Below are 24,831 nucleotides of genomic sequence, written 5' to 3'. Positions count from 1 at the left end.
CCAACAACTGCCTCATGTTTCTTAATAATTTTATTTACAAAATTATAGAATTTTTTCCACTTTTTCAAAAAAGTACTAAAAATACTACTTTTTTAAAACTTAAAATAGTTGGTACCAAATTGCTTTTCAATCATGTACAAATAATTTGCCATACAAATTTATTAATTTTGAGACACTTTCAAAAAGTAGTAAAAAAAAGTACCAAAAAAATAAAGTTTTTCATTAAAAGATTTAGTAGCAACTTTTTCTTCAAAAGCAGTCAACAAATCCGAGATATTTTTAAGCTACTTTTTTTAATCAAATTAAAGAATATTACTTAAATTAAAAACGTATTAAAAATAAATTGATAATATCGACCTTAAAACATTTTAAGTACTTTCTGTTGCCAAATTATAGAAAATTTTTAAATTTTTCTAAAAAGTACTAAAAATACTACATTTTTAAAATTGAAAATTTTTATTACCAAATTGCTTTTAAAGCAAATATAATCATTTTGCAACAAAAATAAATAAAATAAATAAAAGCATTTTGCAATAAAAACAAATAAAATTTAAGACACTTTCAAAAAAGTAGTAGAAAAAGTATTAAACAAATTAAGATTTTCATTAAGAAATATAAAGGCAATAATGTCTTTAAAACCAGCCAACAACTGCCTCATATTTCTTAATAATTTTATTTACTAAGTTATACGATTTTTCAACTTTTTCAAAAAAGTACTAAAAATACTACTTTTTTAAAACTTAAAATATTTGGTACCAAATAGCTTTTCAAACAAATACAAATAATTTGCCATACAAATTTATTAATTTTGAGACACTTTCAAAAAGTAGTAAAAAAAAGTACCAAAAAAAATACGTTTTCATTAAAAGATTTAGTAGCAATATTTTCTTCAAAAGAAGTCAACAAATCCGAGATATTTTTTTTATCAAATTAAAGAATATTACTTAATTTTTTAAAAACGTATTAAAAAATACTACTTTTTTAAAAATAAAAATGACAAAAAAAATAGTTTTTAAAGCCAGAAAAGGCATTTTTCAATGGAAATAAATAAAAATTAGGCAAGTAAAAGTAGTAAAAGTGGTAACAAAATAATACGATTTTTATAACGAAATAAATTGATAATATCGACCTTAAAACAAGCCAGCACTTTGTAAAGTATTTTAAGTACTTTCCATTGCCAAATCATAGCAAATTTTTAAATGTTTCTAAAAAGTACTAAAAATACTACTTTTTTAAAATTAAAAATTTTTATTACCAAATTGCTTTTAAAGCAAATATAATCATTTTGCAACAAAAATAAATAAAATTTTTGAGATTTAAAAAAGTAGTATCCAAAAAATACTTTTTTTGGAAAAAAATTAATAAAAGAAACTGTGTTTGAAACTAAACAAAAATATTCAAATTAGAGAATATTTTTTCATTATTTAAAAAAGTACTAAAAATACTACTTTTTTAAAATTGAAAATTTTTATTAACAAATGGTTTTTCAATCAAATACAATCATTTTGCAACAAAAATAAATAATATTTTTGAGAATTAAAAAAAGTAGTATCCAAAAAATACTTTTTTTTAAGAAAATTAATAAAAAAAACAGCATTTTAAACTAAAAAACAATTTTAAAATTGTTTAAAATTGAGATATTTGTCAAATTATAGAATATTTCTCGATTTTTTAAAAAAGTACTAAAAATACTACTTTTTTAAAAATGAAAATTTTGTATATCGCATTGCTTTTTAAGCAAGTATAACCATTTTGCAATAAAAATAAATAAAATTTTTGAGAATTAAAAAAAGTAGTATCCAAAAAATACTTTTTTTTAAGAAAATTGATAAAAAAAACAGCTTTTTAAACTAAACAACAATTTTAAAATTGTTTAAAATTGAGATATTTGTCAAATTATAGAATATTTCTCGATTTTTTAAAAAAAAGTACTTAAAATACTACTTTTTTAAAAATGGAAATTTTTTATACACAATTGCTTTTGAGGCAAGTAGAAGCATTTTGCAACAAAAATAAATGAAATTTATGGCACTTTAAAAAAGTACTAAAATACTACTTTTTCAAAAAATCAAAAAAAAATATTTTTTATTCATTTTGAATGCAAATTCTGGTCTTTAAGTTATCTTAATTTTAATATTAAAGATTTTTTTTTATATTTCCCTACCATTGTGCACTACATTTCAAGCACTCAGCTGTTCACTGATATCAAGTTTAAAGTAAGTAATATAACTATTAAATAAATTTAACAACATTATCACTTTCATCACTTTTTAAAAGAAATGGAAACAACAAGAAAATAAAACTAAAACAGACTGCTTGCATACACAAACAACAAAAACAAAACAACGAATAATGATAAATGTTATAGATACTCTACTAAAAGTATTTATGAAATACGAGGTTGTTCTACAGACAAGGTAAAGTTAACGGAGTATAAAGATTTCTGTGTGTAAATAAGTTTACACAAGAAATAACAATAAAAAACAATGATTTTAAACATGCTTTCGTTTTTTTGCCATTTATTCTTATTTAAAGTTATACAAAAATAAAACTTTATTTAAAGAAACTTTTAAAATTTATGAAAAGCTTAACAATTTCTTAAATTTAATCAATTTTCTAGCTTAAATATTGTAAATTGATTTCCTTTTGTGTAATTATTATTTGCTTTGATTTTAAATACTTTTTCTTTCTACGCTCATGTCAGTTGTAATTATATTTTAATTTTTCTAGGGTAATTAGAGTGCGTAAACAATTTTCAGTTGTTCAAGTCTTTAATTTCTTTCATTTCTATGGAAAAGAAATGCGTGTGTAATTATAATTTAAATTATGTGGAAAATTGTAAATTTAAATGATGATATTTGCTATGCCTGACAAATAATTGCCATATAACGTTTTGAGGTTCAAACGATTTAAGTTAATTTGTGGTAATTTAGAAAAAGAAATTATATATTTTTCATATGGCGAATAAAATTATTCGAATATTTTTTAATCGAAATTCTAGTAAACATGTTCTTTTAATACAAAATATCTTAAAAAAAAAGTTTTTGGAAAAATTTCAAATAATTCAGTTTTTTATTCAAATATTTTTTTTACAAAATCAAGATTATTTGATAAATTCAGAATAAATATTCGAAAATTTTTTATTTAAAATTCGAATGCACAAAAATTTTGGGATATTTTGGATTATTTTGGCTTTTTATTCGAAAAATTATTCGGTTTTATATTCGATTAATATCTGATTATTCGGATTTTTATTCGAATAATATTTAAATATTTTGTTTAATACATTTTTAAGACCAAAAAATATATCTGAATTTTCCGGATGTTTTGTGGTTTTACTTTATTCGAAAAATTATTCGGTTTTTTATTCGAATAAAAATTCAGTGTTTTCTTTGTAACTCAAATCTGAATAATAAGTTAATATTTATAATAAAAAAGATTTATGAAAATGTTCTTTCGAATAAATTTTTATTACCAAAATTGAAACGCTTTTGAAAATAATTTTTAGGTGATTTTTCGATTATTGGGTTTTTTATTCGAATAATTATTATATTTCAATGCACAAATTATCAAACTTTTGAACAAAATACACCAAAATTTTGGGATATTTTGGATTATTTTGGCTTTTTATTCGAAAAATTATTCGGTTTTATATTCGATTAATATCTGATTATTCGGTTTTTTATTCGATAAATATTTAAATATTTTGTTTAATACATTTTTAAGTCCTAAAAATAAATCTGACTTTTCCGGAAATTTTGTGATTATACAATATTTTACTCGAAAAGTTATTCGGTTTTTTATTCGAATAGAAATTCAGTGTTTTCTTTGTAACTCAAATCTGAATAATAAGCTAATATTAATAATAAAAAAGATTTATGAAAATGTTCTTTCGAATAAATTTTTATTACCAAAATTGAAACGCTTTTGAAAATAATTTTTAGGTGATTTTTCGATTATTGGGTTTTTTATTCGAATAATTATTATCTTTCAATGTACAAATTAAGAAACTTTTGAACAAAATAGGAAATTTTTCGATATTATTAAAAAAATTATTCGGGTATTTATTCGAATAAAAATAATTTTCTTTTATAAAAAGAATAATAACAAGCATTTAATATTTAAGAAATTCAAAATATGATAATTTTTTTCAATTACTTGGTTTTTTATTCGAATATTTTCTAAAAAAAATGCAAATTTATTATTTTTGTAAAAATCTTTTTAATTATCAGGAACATTTAACGGAGTTTTCTTCGAATAATTATTCTGTTTTTTAATCGATATAAATCAAATTTTTTAAAAGTATTTTTAATATTTAAGAAATAAAAAAATCTGTAAATTTTTTTCAATTATTCGGTTTTTTATTCGAATAAAAAAATCCGAAAATTGTATGGTTATTTTTGTAAAAAACTTTATAATTATGAGAAATATTTATCGGGTTTTTATTCGAATAATTACTCGGTTTTTTATTCGAATAATTATTCGATTATTTAAAAAAAAATTAAAATGTTAAGAAAATTTAATATAAGAAAACATCCTAAAAATTATGCGGTTTTTATTCGAATAAAAATCAGTTTTTTTACAAAGGAATAAAAAAAAAGATTTAATATTTAAAAAATAAATTAATCTGAAAATTTTTTCAATTATTCGGTTTTTTATTCGAATATTTTCTTAAAATAAAATACCGTTATTTTTGCAATAATCTTTATAATTATAAGGAACTTTTATTGGGTTTTTATTCTAATAATATCTTGGTTTTTTATTCGAATAATTATTTTTGGTAAAAAAAATAAAATTTTATGAAAATTCAAAATAAGAAAACTACTTAAAGATTATTCGGAATTTTATTCGAATAAAACTCTGTTTTTTAAAAAAATGTTTAATATGTATTTAAGAAATAGAAAAATTTGAAATCTGACTTTTCATTCGAATAATTATTCGGTTTTTATTCGAATAATTTCCTCATTGCTATTTAAAAAATCTTCTTAATTATGATTTTTTCATATAAAAATGAAAAAAAAAATCTATTTTAAGAAACTTTTTACAATTATTCGCGTGTTTATTCGGTTCTTTTGAACATTTATCTGGATATTTTTTAAAAAAAAATGTGTATCGTTTTTGTGTTTAATATGAACATAAATCCAAAACAAATTTTTTCGATTATTCGGTTCGTCATCTTATTTTTATTTGTTCGATTGTAAACTGTTGTTGAAAATTTGAATTTTCATAATATTTAAATTTTTTTTTATTAAAAATAACCGAATAACCAAGTTATTATTCGAATAAACACCCGATAAATGTTTGTAAAAAAATCTGTATATTCAATGTGCAAAACCAAGACACAAGATTTTACGAATTATTCGGTTTTTTATTCGAATAATTAATCGAATATATTTGTTAAAACAATTTTGTTTAAAATCAAAAGTTTTCATTTAAAAAAATAAAATACCAAATTTTGTTTTCATGGAATTTGTTCGATTACTCGGTTTTTTATTCGAACAATTAATTTGAAAATTCAAAACAATTTTGAATTTTCATAACATTCATGTTTTTTACAGAAATAATCGAATAATTATTCGAATAAAAACCGAGTTATTATTCGAATAAAAACCAATAAATGTTTGTAGAAAAATTTGTTATTAAAATATTTATATTATTTCAATATGCAAAACCAAGACACAAGATTTTACAAAATTTTTTGTCGGATATTCGGTTTTTAATTCGAATTATTAATCGAATAATTTTTTTAATTTAAATGTTTATAAAAAAAATTCTTCTTTTATAGAAGTATTTCGTTTATTCGGTTTTTTATTCGAAAAATTATTCGAAGCAATTAGGAAATTGTATGAAAATTCAAAATAAGAAAACAATTTTGAATACATTTATATTTTTTTTACAGAAATAATCGAATAATTATTCGAATAAAAAACCGAGTTATTATTCGAATAAAAATCCAATAAATGTTGCAAAAAACTGTATATGTATTTATATTATTTCAATATGCAAAACCAAGACACAAGATTTTACAAAATTTATTTTTCGAATATTCGGTTTTTAATTCGAATAATTAATCGAATAATTTTGTTAATAGCGATAATTAAAATTTTTTTAAATAAAAATAGAAAACAGCTGTTTTAATTTAAAATGTTTATAAAAAAATTTCTTCTTTTATAAAAGTTTTTCGATTATTCGGTTTTTTATTCGAAAAATTAATCGAATCAATTAGGAAATTATTTGAAAATTCAAAATAAGTAAACAGTTTTGAATACAGAACATTTAAATTTTTTTTACAGAAATAATCGAATAATTATTCGAATATTAATCGAGTTATTATTCGAATAAAAACCCAATAAAAATTTGTAAATAAAACTGTATATTTATATTATTTCAATATGCAAAACCAAGACACAAGATTTTACAAAATTTGATTATCGGATATTCGGTTTTTTATTCGAATAATTAATCGTTTTTTTTAAATAAAATTGGAAAACAGCTATTTTAGTTTAAAATCTTAAAATAGAAAATTTGAGTTTCATGAAATTTTTTCGATTATTCGGTTTTTTATTCGATTAATTAATCAAATTAATAAAATATTAAAATAAAAACAAAATTTAAGGGAATATCTTTTTAATATAAATACATTTTTCATATCTTTTCTTTGATTTGCTTCAAAATACATACTGCATACTTTATCTGCTTATGATTTTTTTTTTATAATTCTAAAATTATTTAACACAAATTTCATAATGTCAGCCTCGATAAGATAACAAAATTAGTTTAAAAAATCTTTATTATGATTAATAATAAAAAAATTTAAAAAAAGTACCACATGACAAGCAAACAATTACTGTTTACCTGCTGAAGTAATCAATTTTTTATCATACTACACTACATAAACATTTTATTAACAAAATGTTTACAAAATCATTAAATTTATTAGATCAAACACAAATTCAAAATTGTTTTAAAAACAAATTGTAAAACAGTGATTCTGATAATAATTTTACAATGTGATAAGGAATATTAAAGGGAAATTACAAAACATGGTTTGGATGTTAATTTGAAAAAAGAATGAGTGTTAATTTCCTGTTTATTAAAGCTTAATACAATATTTTAATGGCATTTGACAGGACCTATAAACAGTGATATTAATATAGACAAAATATAATAATTATATGTTATTTGGATTAGGTTTTAAAGAACTATAAACAGTCATAAAAAGTCATATTAAGACAAAGAATACAGAGTTAGTTCCATTCAAGTGTAAACTGAATGAAATAAGTTTCCATCTATTTCTAGGAAATCAACAATAAATATTTGCCTAGCAACTGCAAACTTACCTAAAATAATGTTGTTAAAGTAAAGTAATTACTGTTGTAGATTTTTCTTAATCAAGCCTGAAAAAAAGTAATAAAAAAAAGAAAATTATTATTAATGAGAATAAAAAAAAATGAATAATAAAATATTTATCTCAAAAGCAAATTAAAACCATTATCTTTCAAATAAAATGCCAATAAAATGACCCAATTTAGAAATGTAAATCAAATTTACATAAAACACACCAAAAAATTTCTTATCTAAAGGGTTATACAATAAACTTAAGAAATATTCCTTCAAAATAAGCTTTTAAACAAAAAATATTTTTATTTCAAACTCCATTCAAATAATTTATACCTTAAACTGTAAATAAATTAAAAATATTCCCTTTAAATATACTAATAAATGGAATTTGTTTATAAAACTTAAAATTTAAATATAAAAGAGTTCGTTTAACAAAAGTTATTTATAATAAAACTATCATTCTTCTGTCACAATAAACCAGAGAAAGGTGAACTTATAAATTAAAATTAATTTAAGCTTTAATATGTAAAAATATACAGTTAGGCATAAATCAAAAAAAATCAAAATATTTAACAACTTGTTGAAATAATTGAAAAAGGGAATGCTACAGTGACTGCAAAAATACAAAAAACTTTAAAATGTTTAAAAAATTAAACTAGGTATTGTTATCAGTTATTTTTAATACAAAAGCTAATTTTTAAAAATAGTAGTATTTTACTACTTTTTTAAAATTGGTAAAAATATCTTGATTTGACACTAACAACTATTTACCAACATTTCTAGTCGTTTTTTATGGTTAAAAATTATTTTTGAAAATAGTAGTATTTTACTACTTTTTTTAAAATTGTCAAAAATGTCTTGATATGTAACCAAACAATTATTTACCAACATTTATAGTTGTTTTTTAATGAAAAAAATTGTGTAAAAATAGTAGTTTTTTACAACTTTTTTTTAAAATTGGTAAAAATGTCTTGATTTGACACTAACAACTATTTATCAACATTTCTAGTCGTTTTTTATAGTTAAAAATTATTTTTGAAAATAGTAGTATTTTACTACTTTTTTTAAAATGGTTAAAAATTCTAGATTTGTTATTTACCAACATTTCTAGTCGTTTTTTATGGACAAAAATAATTTTTAAAAATATTAGTATTTTACTACTTTTTTTAAATTGTCAAAAATGTCTTGATATGTAACCAAACAATTATTTACCAACATTTATAGTTGTTTTTTAATGAAAAAAATTGTCTAAAAATAGTAGTATTTTACTACTTTTTTAAAATTGGTAAAAATATCTTGATTTGACACAAACAACTATTTACCAACATTTCTAGTCGTTTTTTATGGTTAAAAAATATTTTTGAAAATAGTAGTATTTTACTATGTTTTTTTTACTGTTTTTTAATGAAAAAAATTATGTAAAAATAGTAGTATTTTACTACTTTTTTAAAATTGGTAAAAATATCTTGATTTGACACTAACAACATTTCCAGTCTGTTTTTATGGTTAAAAATTATTTTTGAAAATAGTAGTATTTTACTACTTTTTTAAAATTGTCAAAAATGTCTTGATTTGTCAATAACAATTATTTACCAACATTTCTAGTCGTTTTTTATGGACAAAAATTATTTTTAAAAATAGTAGTATTTTACTACCTTTTAAAAATTGTTAAAAATGTCTTGATTTGTAACCAAACAATTATTTACCAACATTTCTAGTCGTTTTTTATGTACAAAAATAATTTTTAAAAATAGTAGTATTTTACTACTTTTTGAAAATTGTTAAAAATGTCTTGATTTGTCACTAACAATTATTTACCAACATTTGTAGTCGTTTTTTTATGGTTAAAAATTATTTTTGAAAATAGTAGTATTTTATTACTTTTTTAAAATTGTCAAAAATGTCTTGATATGTAACCAAACAACTATTTACCAACATTTCTAGTCGTTTTTTATGGTTAAAAATTATTTTTGAAAATAGTAGTATTTTACTACTTTTTTAAAATTGTCAAAAATGTCTTGATATGTAACCAAACAATTATTTACCAACATTTATAGTTGTTTTTTAATGAAAAAAATTGTGTAAAAATAGTAGTATTTTACTACTTTTTTAAAATTGGTAAAAATGTCTTGATTTGACACTAACAACTATTTACCAACATTTCTAGTCGTTTTTTATGGTTAAAAATTATTTTTGAAAATAGTAGTATTTTACTATTTTAAAATTGTCAAAAATGTCTTGATATGTAATCAAACAATTATTTACCAACATTTATAGTTGTTTTTTAATGAAAAAAATTGAGTAAAAATAGTAGTATTTTACTACTTTTTTTAAAATTGGTAACAATGTCTTGATTTGACACTAACAACTATTTACCAACATTTCTAGTCGTTTTTTATGGTTACAAATTATTTTTGAAAATTGTAGTATTTTACTACTTTTTTAAAATTGTCAAAAATGTCTTGATATGTTATCAAACATTTATTTACCAACATTTATAGTTGTATTTTAATGAAAAAAACTGTGTAAAAATAGTAGTATTTTACTACTTTTTTAAAATTGGTAAAAATGTCTTGATTTGACACTAACAACTATTTACCAACATTTCTAGTCGTTTTTTATGGTTAAAAATTATTTTTGAAAATAGTAGTATTTTACTACTTTTTTATAATTGTCAAAAATGTCTTGATATGTAATCAAACAATTATTTACCAACATTTCTAGTTGGTTTTTATGGACAAGAATAATTTCTAAAAATAGTAGTATTTTACTACTTTTTTAAAATTGGTAAAAATGTCTTGATTTGACACTAACAACTATTTACGAACATTTCTAGTCGTTTTTTATGGTTAAAAATTATTTTTGAAAATAGTAGTATTTTACTACCTTTTTAAAATTGTTAAAAATGTCTTGATATGTAATCAAACAATTATTTACCAACATTTATAGTTGTTTTTTAATGAAAAAAATTGTGTAAAAATAGTAGTATTTTACTACTTTTTTAAAATTGTTAAAAATATCTTGATATGTAACCAAACAATTATTTACCAACATTTATAGTCGTTTTTGATGGATAAAAATAATTTTTAAAATAGTAGTATTTTACTACTTTTTTGAAAATGTACTTAAAACGGAAATATTAGAATGACACAATGATCCGTAAATATTTAAGATGGTAAACCTATATTTTTATTGCTTTTGTTAAAAAGGTAGTATTTAGTACTTTTTTAAATTATCCTAGAATAGGGAAAAATAAATACAAAATCTATTTAATTTACAAGGGATTATATTGATTTTAATATAAAGTACTTTTCTACTACTTTTAAATTTTTTTTTAAAAATTCTCTTTTTTAAAATTTTTTAAAATTCATTAAATTTCTCTATAAAATAATGCCGTTTGTTATTTTAAATGTAATTTGAACAAAATACAAAAAGATTAAAAAAATGTAGCCAAAATTAAACAAATTAATAAAATAGAATGTGTATATAATCAATTGCATATTTTAAGGAATTAATTGTCAATATATTGATTTTTGAAAATAGTACTTTTTTATTCCTATTTGAAAATTTTACCAAATTTACTAAATTTTGTTATAGAATTATAATCTTTGCCACTTTAAGTGATTTTTGGTGAAATTTTTTCAATTTGAAAATAGTAGTATTTTACTACTCTTTTTAAATTTTGTTATAAAATAATACTCTTAGTCAATTTAAGTGATTTTGGATGAAATTTTTTCAATTTGAAAATAGTAGTATTTTACTACTCTTTTTGAATTTATTAAATTTTGTTATAAAATAATACTCTTTGTCACTTTAAGTGATTTTTCATGAAATTTTTTCAAATTGAAAATAGTAGTATTTTACTACTCTTTTTAAATTTATTAAATTTTGTTATAAAATAATACTCTTTGTCACTTTAAGTGATTTTTGATGAAATTTTTTCAATTTGAAAATAGTAGTATTTTACTACTCTTTTTAAATTTATTAAATTTTGTTATAAAATAATACTCTTTGTCAATTTAAGTGATCTTTCATGAAATTTTTTCAATTTGAAAATAGTAGTATTTTACTACTCTTTTTAAATTTATTAAATTTTCTTACAAAATAATACTCTTTGTCACTTTAAGTGATTTTTCATGAAATTTTTTCAAATTGAAAATAGTAGTATTTTACTACTTTTTTCAAAAACTTTTAAAATTTAACAAAAATTTATGAAATCCTTAAAATTTGTAAAAAAAATAATATTATTTTTTAATTTACTATATAAAACCTGGTTTTTGCTTAACTTTTTTAATACTGCTTCACTACTTGTCTACTACTTTTTATTTAAATTTTTATATGTATTCCTAATTTTCCAGCCTTTATGTATAATTATCTCAATTTTCAATAATTACAGGTGTGTTATGTTTGCATTAACTTAATTCCTAACAATTTCACTTTAAGCTATGTTATCAAGTCATATATTAATTTTATTTGTTTTTTTTTTGGTTTTTAATTACACTGGCTTTTTTAAAAAGTTTACTTTGTTGTGTATAATTTGTATGAGGTTTTGTATTTGTTTTTTGGCCTTTTAATAATCATAACTGTTGTTAACAACACAATTTCTAAACCAAAATACTAACATATATAAACTTGTTTAATAACTTTGGCAAAGCTTTTTTTTGTGTTTTTAGCTGGTTTTGTTGTTTCATTTTAATGACCTTGTAAAACGTAATATTTATTTCACTTTCTTTCATTTCAACTCACTGTTTAAAGGCCACCACCAACCACCAGTAGTAGCAGCAGCAGCAACAAAGTTAGTTTATGGCAGAAGTAAACTTTTACTCAAGGTTAATTTAAATAGAATTTTTTTTTAGAGAAAGAAGCAAAAAACAACTGATTTCTAAATGGAAAAGTAGAAAAAAAGCCACACAAAAAAATGTGATTAGAAATTACAATTACAGTAAAAGGAAAAGCCAGGTATGTGTAAAATGTTTAGAAATTTTTTCTAATAATTTTCATTAATAAATAATAAAGAAGATGTAGACCATGAGTTGTAATAAATATAATTTAAATATTAATGGATTTACAGGAGTGTTTCTACTTGTTAAAGGGAGTGTTAGCAATAAGCTAATAACACATGTTGCTTTATCAATAAATTTTAATTAAAATTCAAGAAATTTCTTATATTTAACAAGAATTACAAGAATTGTGAGGAATTTAAATAGATTCCAGGGAACACAAAGTAAAGAAGGTAAATAATGGACAAAAAGCCATAGAAATCGCTAAAATTGCTTAAAAAGAAAAATTAAATTAGTTAAAAACTCGGATTTTTCAATTGTTTACATAAAGTAAATTCCAAAAATTGTAAAATTTAGCAATTGAAATAATAAATCTTAATTTTTTTTAAAAAAATCCCATAATTTTTTTCTTAAAAATTTGCTTATTTTACAAGCTTTTTAATTGTTTACATCAGGTAAACCATGTAAATGGTAAAAATCCAAATTATTTAAGCACAAAAATTAATTTTATTTATAAATTCTATGATTTTTCTCCTTAAAATCGGCGTAATTTACAAGTTTTGTAATTGTTTACATTATGTAAACAATGTAAAGAATTAAATAACTTGGGTAAAATTCCACAAAATTGCTAAATTTAAATACTAGAATCATAGAATTTAATGGCACCATTAAAAATATCCAGATTGTTTCTTGAAAATGTGTATAATTTACAAGATTTTTAATTGTTTACATAAGGTAAACAATGTTTACATAATTTACACAATTGCGAAATAGTAAATTAAAGCTTTATTTAGTAAACCACATGAATCTTGTTTAAAAATCTTAATTTTTTTACATTGTTGACATTAGGTAAACAATGTAAAAATTATGTAAACAATGCAAAATGGGGAAAAAATATAAAATATTATAAAACTTCAGCATTAAAATCATAGCATTTAATTTTATTTATAAAATCTATGATTTTTTCTCCTTAAAACCATCGTAATTTACAAGTTTTACATTATGTAAACAATGTAAAGCATTAAGTAACTTGGGTAAAATTAAATAAAATTGCTAAATTTAAATACTAGAATCATAGATTTTAATGGCACCATTAAAAATATCCAGATTGCTTCTTGAAAATTTGTGTAATTTACAAGATTTTTAATTGTTTACATGAGGTAAACAGTGTTTACATAATTTACATTATCGCAAAATACTAAATTAAAGCTTTATTTAGTAAACCACATGAATCTTGTTTAAAAATCTTAATTTTTTACATTGTTGACATTAGGTAAACAATGTAAAAATTTTGTAAACAATGTAAAATTGGGTAAAAATCCAAAATATTATAAAATTTTTGCACTAAAATCATAGCAATTATTCTAATTAGTAAATTCCAATGATTATTTTCTTAAAAATTTGCATAATTTATAAGAAAATCAATTGTTTACATTATGTAAACAATGTAAAGAATTAGGTAATCTTGGTAAAAGTCTACAAAAAACTACAGTTTACGCATTAAAATAATAGCATTTAGTTTTAGCATAGAAATACCCCAATTTTTGTCTTAATAATATGCCGAATTTACAAGATTTTACATTGTTTACACAAGGTAAACAAGGTTTACATAATGTAAATAATAGTAGAATGCTAAAAAAATGCATTATTTAGTAAAAAAAATTAATTTTCTTTAAAATGTTTAATTTTTTACATTGTTGACATTATGTAAATTTTGTTTACACAATGTAAACAATGTAAATAATTGAAAAATACTAAATAAAATGTTTTATTTAATAAAACAAATAAAGTTTCTTTAAAGTTTTTAATTTTTTGCATTGTTGACATTATGTAAATTTTGTTTACATAATGTAAACAATGTAAATAATTGAAAAATACTAATTAAAATGTATTATTTAGTAAAACAAATAAATTTTCTTTAAAATTTTTAATTGTTTACATTGTTGACATTATGTAAATTTTGTTTACATAATGTAAACAATGTAAGTAATTGAGAAATACTAAATAAAATGTATTATTTAGTAAAACAAATTAAATTTCTTTAAATTTTTAAATTGTCTACATTATTGACACTATGTAAATTTTGTTTACATAATGTAAACAATGTAAATAATTGAGAAATAATAAATAAAATGTATTATTTAGTAAAACAAATAAATTTTCTTTAAAATTTTTAATTGTTTACTTTATTGACATTATGTAAATTTAGTTTACATAATGTAAACAATGTAAATAATTGAGAAATACTAAATAAAATACTTTATTTAGTAAAACAAATAACATTTTTTTAAATGTTTAATTGTTTACATTGTTGACATTATGTAAATTTTGTTTACATAATGAAAACAATTGAAAAATACTAAATAAAATGTATAATTTAGTAAAACAAATAAATTTTCTTTAAAATTTATATTTGTTTACATTGTTGACATTACGTAAATTTTGTTTACATAATGTAAACAATGTAAATAATTGAAAAATACTAAATAAAATCTATTATTTAGTAAAACAAATAAAATTTCTTTAAAATTTTAAATTTTCTACATTATTGACACTATGTAAATTTTGTTTACATAATGTAAACAATGTAAATAATTGCAAAATACTAAATAAAATGTTTTATTTAATAAAACAAATAAAGTTTCTTTAAAATTTTTAATTTTTTACATTGTTGACATTATGTAAATTTTGATTACATAATGTAAACAATGTAAATAACTGAAAAATTTAAAATAAATTGTATTATTTAGTAAACCAACCTATTTTGGTTTAAAAATGTAATTTTTTTACATTAATGACAGTATATAAACCATGTAAACTATGAGGTAAACAATTAAAATTGTAGCTTAACAGTAAAGAAATTTTAATAATGTTTACATTTTACAAATACTTAAAGAAATCTAAACAATTTGCATTAAAAAATTAGCAAAATGTTAAACATTTCAATTGTAAACATCAGGTAAACAATGTAAAATATATGTTTAAAAATATTAATTTTAAGAATTTCAATTTATGTAACAATAATTAAGAAAATTTTTATATTTTCCAATAAAAAACAATTAAAATTTATGTAAATTGTTTAGATAATTTCCCACAAATGTTCCCCCTGAAACACCAATTATAGAAATTGATAAAAAAAACTAAACCCCTCAAAACCGGTTTAAAATTAATTATTAAAATTACTATTACAATTTATCTACTTTATAGCTAAACATCTAGCTTATTGCAGTCTCTCTGAATATTAATTAAAAAATTAGACAAAGCTTTTATTAGCCTCATAAAAATATATAAAAAAAAATTAAAACACGTAAAAAAAACCTTAAGCAATTTTCTAAGTAGTTTTATGATCAAAATAGACAAAAGAAAAATTGTAGATTCTTATTTGTGTGACTTAACAAACGAAAAATATAAAGAAGAAAAAGCTCTTTTCATTTTGTTTTATAAATTCTTTCTTTTAGATTTATTGCAAAAAAGGCATTATTTTTTTGTTGTTGCTGCTTCTTTCTCTCTTTTTAGCCATTGTTGCCATTTACCACAACAACAAAAGTGACGCCTTTAGGTTGTACAATAAATTGTTAAATACATACTACAACAACAGCAACAATTCAACAGGGTATTTTTAATTAAAACAACAAACATTAAACATGCAAAGATCAACACTGAACTAAAGAAGAAACAGCAAAAAAAGTTATTACTCGTCTGTCTTTTTGAGGTATTTGGTAAGTATTCACATTTCACATTAGTATTCATATGGCAATGGGGAATAATTTAAGGTACTTTTAGGCTTTTTTTTTGGATAAAACTTGGGATTTATTAGAAAAGTACTAAATAATTTATAATAATGCTTTCTTCTGGTAAAAAATTTTAGTTTTAAATAATTTCCAATAAAAAGTTTTGAAAATTTTAAAAAGTACTTTTTTACATTTTTGTATAAACAAGTTATAGGCATAATATTAAGAGTTTTAGAAAAAAAAAATACTTTAACAGTGTATTTTTCTGTCATATTTCTTATTTCTAAAGATTTTTGCACAAATTTCCTAAAATTTCAAAAAAGTACTTTTTTGGTACTTTTTCTGAAAAATTGATTTTAAGGATAAAATAAAGAAATATTATTTCACTTAAGTTGTTTGAACTCAAAATAAGGAATAAAATTTGTTTGCTGAGTACTTTTTTGAAATTTCAAAATTAGTACTTTTCTCAAAAAGTTTTTTTTTATTCGTTTTTTGCGTATTTCTTATATTCTTGAAATAAATATAAGAAATTTTATTTAAAAATTATATTTTAAACAAAAATTTATTTGATCTTTTTTATGATTTTAGCATAAATTACCAACAAATTTGCATAAATTTGTTTAAAATTCGAAAAAGTTGGTAACCTTTTGGTACTTTTTACGAAAAATTTATTTTAAGGGTGAAATAAAGAAGTTTTACTTTATTTAGGAATAAAATTTGTGGTTTTACAGGACTTTTTTGAAATTTCAAAAATAGTACTTTTCTGACAAAATTTTTTTTTTCGCTTTTTGTGTTTTTTTTTTAATAAATATAAGAAATTTTATTAAAAAAAATTACATTTAGACAGAAAAAGAACTAATGCATTGATCAGTTCTATGATTTTAGCATAAATTATCAAAAAAGTACTTTGGTACCTTTTAGGCACTATTACGACAAATGTGGTTTAATTGTAAAATGGAGTAATTTTACTTCACTTACAAAATTTGTACTTTAAAACAGGAAAAAATAGTGCTATTAGGACTAGTTTTTCGAATTCTCAAAAATAGTACTTTTCAAAAAAAGTACCTTATTAATTAAAATACAAAATTTTAGTAACAATATACTTAAATTGTGAATTTCTCTGCCTTAAATTCTTACTTCTGAAGATTTTTGCATAAATTTGCTAAAAATTCAAAAAAGTACTTTTGTGTATTATGGTACTTTATCTGAAAAATGGATTTTAGTGATAAAATAAAAAAGTTTTGCTTCACTTAAGTTGTTTGAACTCTAAATAAGGAATAAAATTTATTTTTTTGAGGAGTTTTTCGAATTCTTTTTTCAAAAAAAGTACCTCATTAATAAATATACGAAATTTTAGTAACAAAATATTTAAATTAAGTATTCTCTGCCTTTATTTCTCATTTTTAATGATTTTTTGGAAAATTCCCAAAAAATTCAAAATAGTACTTTTGTGTATTATGGTACTTTTTTGAAAAATGGATTTTAATGGTAAAATAAACAAGTTTTATTTCACTTAAGGAATAAAATTTGTTTGTTTAGAGGACTTATTTGAATTCTCAAAAAAGTACTTTTCAAAAAAAAGTACCTCATTAATAAATATCCGAAATTTTAGTAACAAAATATTTAAAATAAGTATTTCTCTGCCTTTATTTCTCATTTTTAATGATTTTTTTGAAAATTTCCTAAAAATTCAAAAAAGTACTTTTGTGTATTATGGTACTTTTGTGAAAAATGGTAAAATAAAAAAGTTTTACTTCACTTAAGTTATTTGAACTCTAAATAAGGAATAAAATTCGTATTTTAGAGGACTTTATTGAATTTTCCAAAGAAGTTATTTTCTCAAAAAAAAATTTTTATACGCATTTTCGCAAAAAATTCCAAAAAAAAAATACTTTGATAGCTTTTTGGTACATGTAACAGAAGTAAATTTAACAAGTTAGAGTAAAAAATTGGTAAAACACGTTTTTGTACCAAAAAATTCGGGACAAAATTGTTGGTGAAAGAGAGATTCTCGCGATTTTTTCCATTTACAGGCAGATTTAATCAATTTTAATTCGGAAAATGCAAACGAAATTTCGAAAGATATAAAAACAGTACATAAATTGAAACTCTAAAATGTCTCCTTATTTATTAACTTTGAATAAAATCAAATTTCATTTACACTATTTTTTATAAAAAAAAACCCAATAAAATTCCCTTTTTAAGGACCCTGTTTTCCCATTTCCATCCACACTGCCAATAACAATTCTCTCAAACATACATCACCAGTTTTGTTGGTTTCTTCTTGTTTTTTATTCATTGCTTTTTTCTTAACCATCATCCTCATCTTATTTATAATAAAAATGCATCATTATCTTTCACAAAATGTGAAGAAGAAAAATTAAACCAGCTCTTTTACTACACTACTCTTCTTATAAACATATCTACACTTATTTTTACATATAAAAAATAAATAAAATATGTATGCAAGAGTAACAAGAATATGGTAAACCAACAACAAACACAAGTACAACATAAACAATAACAACAACAAAAGAAATATTTAACCAAACATGTTATGCAGCCAGCCAGCCCCCCCATTAAATTGTGTACAGTGTTTGAGTGTTTGTTGTATTCACTTGGGGCCTCTCTATAAAGTGGTTTGTTTGGTGGGGTGTGAGAGTGAGTAAGCAAAACATGCTCATTATCATCATCAGCATGCAATACACATTATCACACAAACACTTGCATGTTAATAGAAAACTTCATTATCACGTGAAAGAAAACAAGTTGTGAGTGTGATGTATTTTTTTGTTGTTCTCTGTTGTCTTTTCATTAGGTCTTCTTTGTTTTTGTTGTTTTCGATTTCTTATTTATGGATGAGTGTAACTGATCATCATTATCATCATATTTAATGTTAATGATGACGATGATGAAAGAGATGCTGCTAACATTTATGTTTGTTAACGAGTATAAATGAAGGCAAATGTTGGAAAAGAAAAATTAACATAAAAATTTTAAACTATCGACATATTTTAACCCATATCATAAATATGTATGTACTAAAGCCTGAGCTTGAGAAAATCTGTTTTCTTTGAGTTTTACATGATATTTGTTGGAATTGATTTTTAATTGGAAAAATGTCATAGTATTTTAAGTGCTGGCATAATGATGTGGTATTTTGAAGCAAAAGAAAAAGGGTGAGAACAACTTGGTAAAACTATTAACAGGTTAATTTGAAAAGAATTTTTGGGGGGAAATTATACAGAATGAATAGTTAAGAAACAAATTAGGGTTAACAAAATATTTTCTAGTTGAAAATATGGTCTATCTTAGATCCCATTTACAAAAATATATTGTTTATTAAACTATTGAAATGATTTTACGATCTTTTGAAAGTTCAAAAGATCGTAAAATTGAGAAAAGTTCAAATTACCTATAATACGATTTATTATCTAATTAAAATCAGCAAAAAATTGCAAAGTTTGTGGCAATTTTAACACAATATATATTAAACTTTTAAATCAATTTTATATATTTCTAAAAGATCATGATCTTCCCTTTTAAACAATCAAAAATTAAAGCAGTTTTTCTGAACAAAGAAAAATTATTTTACAAAAAATTGTATTTAAATTTTCATAATCCTTAATTTTTTACTGCTCTATATTTTTGTATCAACAACAGCCGCCTCCCTTTTAAAATTTTTTAAATAAACACATCATCAAAATCCTCTGCGTGCTTCCAACTAAATTTAATAAACTATAATTTTTATTTATTTTTCCTAGCATTTCATAAGTCAACAAGTTTGCTTGAAAAATTCAAGTAAATGAAAGTGAATTCAAGGGTTTTTTATGTAGAAAAATATGTATAAAATAAATAAAATATTTATTTAAAAGAAAACAAAACAAAAACTTAAATTGAAAAGGAAGAAGTACAAGAAGCAGAACAAAAGTAGCAACAACAACAACAGCAAGTTAAGTAAAACACAAACTCAATATGTTTCATCATTATGAGCACATGTTGCACATGTTTATAGTATGTTGCACAAATATTCAAACTTAGGCGAGTGAGCACTACCAGCATACATATACCAGACAGGAGGCAGAGATGTAAAGGAGTGAGAACTAGAACAGAACTAGAACAGAACTAGAACAGAACTAGAACAGAACTAGAACAGAACTAGAACAGAACTAGAACAGAACTAGAACAGAACTAGAACAGAACTAGAACAGATCTAGAACAGAACTAGAACAGAACTAGAACAGAACTAGACCAGAACTAGAACAGAACTAGAACAGAACTAGAACAGAACTAGAACAGAACTAGAACAGAACTAGAACAGAACTAGAACAGAACTAGAACAGAACTAGAACAGAACTAGAACAGAACTAGAACAGAACTAGAACAGAACTAGAACAGAACTAGAACAGAACTAGAACAGAACTAGAACAGAACTAGAACAGAACTAGAACAGAACTAGAACAGAACTAGAACAGAACTAGAACAGAACTAGAACAGAACTAGAACAGAACTAGAACAGAACTAGAACAGAACTAGAACAGAACTAGAACAGAACTAGAACAGAACTAGAACAGAACTAGAACAGAACTAGAACAGAACTAGAACAGAACTAGAACAGAACTAGAACAGAACTAGAACAGAACTAGAACAGAACTAGAACAGAACTAGAACAGAACTAGAACAGAACTAGAACAGAACTAGAACAGAACTAGAACAGAACTAGAACAGAACTAGAACAGAACTAGAACAGAACTAGAACAGAACTAGAACAGAACTAGAACAGAACTAGAACAGATCTATAACAGAACTAGAACAGATGTAGAACTGAATTGAATCTTGAAATTTCCTTAAAGACTTAATTCTCTTAAATACTGCTTTTAAATATAAAATCTAACATGCTGTTGATGGAATTTTTTTTGTATGTTTCTTCTTTAAAATATATATATATAAAAAAAATAAGTATACTAAAGTATTTTATAACACTGTGAATGTCTTGTCTTTTTGCCTTCTGAAACATTGAACATGTTTAACATTTAAAAAAGAGAAATATATACAATAATTTTGTTTTTACATTCTACACATTACACACTCAACCATATAGCCTAAGTACCAGATACAATATACAATTGTCTGTATAAAAATACAAAATACGAACAAAATAAAAATTGCTTTAAGTTGTAACAAAAAGAATAAATAGACTTTTGTTCATTCATTTACAGAAAAAATATACAATTTTTTTTTGCCTTCACTGAACTCTCGAGTAAAATTTCAAATGTCTAAGAGTAAACTGAAGAACTGCATGTGTTGCGTTGTTACAATTTAAGTGTTAAGTTTGATTATTCTATATGTATTTTAAGTATTTATCTGCTCAAGTAATTGTTGGCTAAAGTCAGGGCATCTAGAAAGGCCAATAAATAGAAAAAACTTAACTTTATATATAAATATGCTGTATAGGAGAATGCTGAACATTTAAATAAGTAAAAGTATTTTACTATTTAGTCATTTTGTTTTAAATTGCAAAACAAAATGAAGTGTATTGATTAGTTTAGTGAACATGCAGTTTAGTTTGGAATGCAATACAAAAATATTTTTAGAGAATATCAGATAATCAAACACTTGAAAAGGAAGTTGTTGAACATATGTGACATTTTATAGAAAAAAATATATAAGATTTTTAAATTAAAATAGAATTGAGAAAGATAAATAAAAAACAGCATGTGTGATTCTTAAAGCCTGAACAATTAATACACGGATAGCGCAAAATACTTGGGAGTCAGTCTAAATAGTAAACTATCCTGGAAACCCAATACTCTAGCAAGGACATGGAAAGCCTTGACGACAATTAATGTCTGCAAGAAGGTCATAGGTACACGATGGGTATTAGACCCCTGAACTAGAACTGAACTAGAACTGAACTAGAACTGAACTAGAACTGAACTAGAACTGAACTAGAACTGAACTAGAACTGAACTAGAACTAAACTAGAACTAAACTAGAACTGAACTAGAACTGAACTAGAACTGAACTAAAACTGAACTAGAACTGAACTAGAACTGAACTAGAACTGAACTAGAACTGAACTAGAACTGAACTAGAACTGAACTAGAACTGAACTAGAACTGAACTAGAACTGAACTAGAACTGAACTAGAACTGAACTAGAACTGAACTAGAACTGAACTAGAACTGAACTAGAACTGAACTAGAACTGAACTAGAACTGAACTAGAACTGAACTAGAACTGAACTAGAACTGAACTAGAACTAAACTAGAACTGAACTAGAACTGAACTAGAACTGAACTAGAACTGAACTAGAATTGAACTAGAACTGAACTAGAACTGAACTAGAATTGAACTAGAACTGAACTAGAACTGAACTAGAACTGAACTAGAACTGAACTAGAACTGAACTAGAACTGAACTAGAACTGAACTAGAACTGAACTAGAACTGAACTAGAACTGAACTAGAACTGAACTAGAACTGAACTAGAACTGAACTAGAACTGAACTAGAACTAGAACTGAACTAGAACTGAACTAGAACTGAACTAGAACTGAACTAGAACTGAACTAGAACTGAACTAGAACTAAACTAGAACTGAACTAGAACTGAACTAGAACTGAACTAGAACTGAACTAGAATTGAACTAGAACTGAACTAGAACTGAACTAGAATTGAACTAGAACTGAACTAGAACTGAACTAGAACTGAACTAGAACTGAACTAGAACTGAACTAGAACTGAACTAGAACTGAACTAGAACTGAACTAGAACTGAACTAGAACTGAACTAGAACTGAACTAGAACTGAACTAGAACTGAACTAGAACTGAACTAGAACTAGAACTGAACTAGAACTGAACTAGAACTGAACTAGAACTGAACTAGAACTGAACTAGAACTGAACTAGAACTGAACTAGAACTGAACTAGAACTGAACTAGAACTGAACTAGGTTTTTGTTCATTTATTCTCCCTTCTTCCCGGGAAGTTTAACTTTACTTCTTTTTTTAATTTAAAAAAAAAATGCCGATTGCTCACCAAAGCTTATGGTGAATGTCTTCCATCGGTGCGAGATATAGTTTGTGCGCTTCAGAAGAGGTGAACGGAAGACAAAGATCGCCCAGGCCAGCCAAAAAAGTTTGAAGACCAAAAATTGGAGGCATTACTCGTTGAAGATTGTTGTCAAACTCAACAAGAGCTTGCAAAATTATTGGGAGCTACTCAAGCAGCAATTTCAAAATGTTTCCAAGCAGCAGGATCCATTCAAAAGCAGGGAAATTGGATACCATACGAATTGAAACTGAGAGATCTTGAAAGAAGATTTTCTATATCTGAAATGCTGCTTGAACGCTATAAAAGAAAATCGTTTTTACACCGAATCATTACTTGCGATGAAAGTAGATCCATACGATTACCCGAATCGTAAGAGATCGTAAGTGAAACCCGGTCAATCAGCCGAATCGACACCAAATACAAATATCTAGTTGTTTTGATCTTTTCAGAACTCTGTCTCTGGGATACGCTTCACTTTGGAACAGATTATCTGATATTGGCTTGATCTATTCTTGGCCTCAAAAGCTGAACAGCTCTTTTGGCTCGGAATCCATACATTGCCAGAAAAATTGTCTGTTAGTATCTTTAAAAAATTTTGTTTCACCTTAATAACAAACCCAATAATTTTATTATTAAATAAACAATATATTCTTTACATAATTTTATTACTTCATTTATTCATTTGTTTTTATTTTATTTTCATAATTTTCCCAAGAAACTACCAAAATAAAATGTTGATTTATGCAAATATTTTATAGAAAAATTGTTTGTTCAATATTGGTAAAATGTATTTATTTAATAATTAATAGTTTCTTTTTAGGAAAACATATAGGTTTTTATTTAAATATTTACATAAAATGCTACAATTAAGTTTTATGAATTTTATTTATTAGTTTGTTTTTCTATTTTTATGGAGAACAAATATACAGAATATTTTAAGAGATTTAAAAGGATTATGTGGGTTAAATTAAAACAAATTTAAAGGGATTTTTTTACAAAAAGCAAATAAATTTAAATATCAAATCAATACAGTTTAAAATGTTTAGTAAAGGGAATAGTAAACATCAAATAATAAATAAAATTGAAAAAGAAATTAAATATTAAAAATATTAATTAATATAAAGAAATTTCAAAAACCATTTATGATTCCTTACCAGCACTATTAACATTAAATTTTACATTTTATTAAAAATTTTCAATTAAAATTTTCCTTTTATTTTGACCATTATATTTAATAAGGCTGGCTACTTATAAAACTACCATATAAAGTTAGAAAAAAAAACAATTCATTAAAATTTTTATTTACAAAAACCAAAAATTATACGGAAACTAACATTAATAAGCTTTTAAAAGTGATCGTAAAAACAATGATTTTGGTATACACCCAACAATTAAATGCATAAAAACATGAGTTTAAAATAAAAATTATAAAAAATAAATACGAAGTAAAACAGCAAAGACCTCAAAAAAAATTGTTAATAAAATGTTAAAACATGTTGACAGTGGTCGTAGACAAAAAAACAACAATTTTAAGGCAAGAATTTGTAGAAAGGTTGTTTTTTTTTAGTTTTTCTGCTATTGTTGGCTGTTTTCAAAAAGCAACCTGATGTTGAAAACAAAAATTTTGGCATGCCATTCAACAAACAGAAAATGCCACAAGTTAAAAGAGAACAGCAAACAACAATAAAAACAAGGAACACACAC

General features: G+C 22.6%; 1 protein-coding gene across 1 annotated transcript in view; it reads right to left on the bottom strand.

The window, feature by feature from the left end:
* The window catches only part of LOC135957842 (uncharacterized), a 174,542-nt gene that overhangs the window by 132,621 nt on the left and 17,090 nt on the right, over positions 1–24,831 (bottom strand). Inside the window, exon 3 of the mRNA XM_065508649.1 lies at positions 7,341–7,397. The gene's annotated coding sequence lies outside the window, so the exon portion shown is untranslated. The remainder of the gene's footprint in view (positions 1–7,340; positions 7,398–24,831) is intronic.

The sequence above is a fragment of the Calliphora vicina genome, chromosome 4 (genome assembly GCF_958450345.1).
Source record: "Calliphora vicina chromosome 4, idCalVici1.1, whole genome shotgun sequence".
NCBI lineage: Eukaryota > Metazoa > Arthropoda > Insecta > Diptera > Calliphoridae > Calliphora > Calliphora vicina.
The sequence above is the reverse complement of the archived record's forward strand: the minus strand, read 5'-3'. Positions and strand labels throughout refer to the sequence as shown.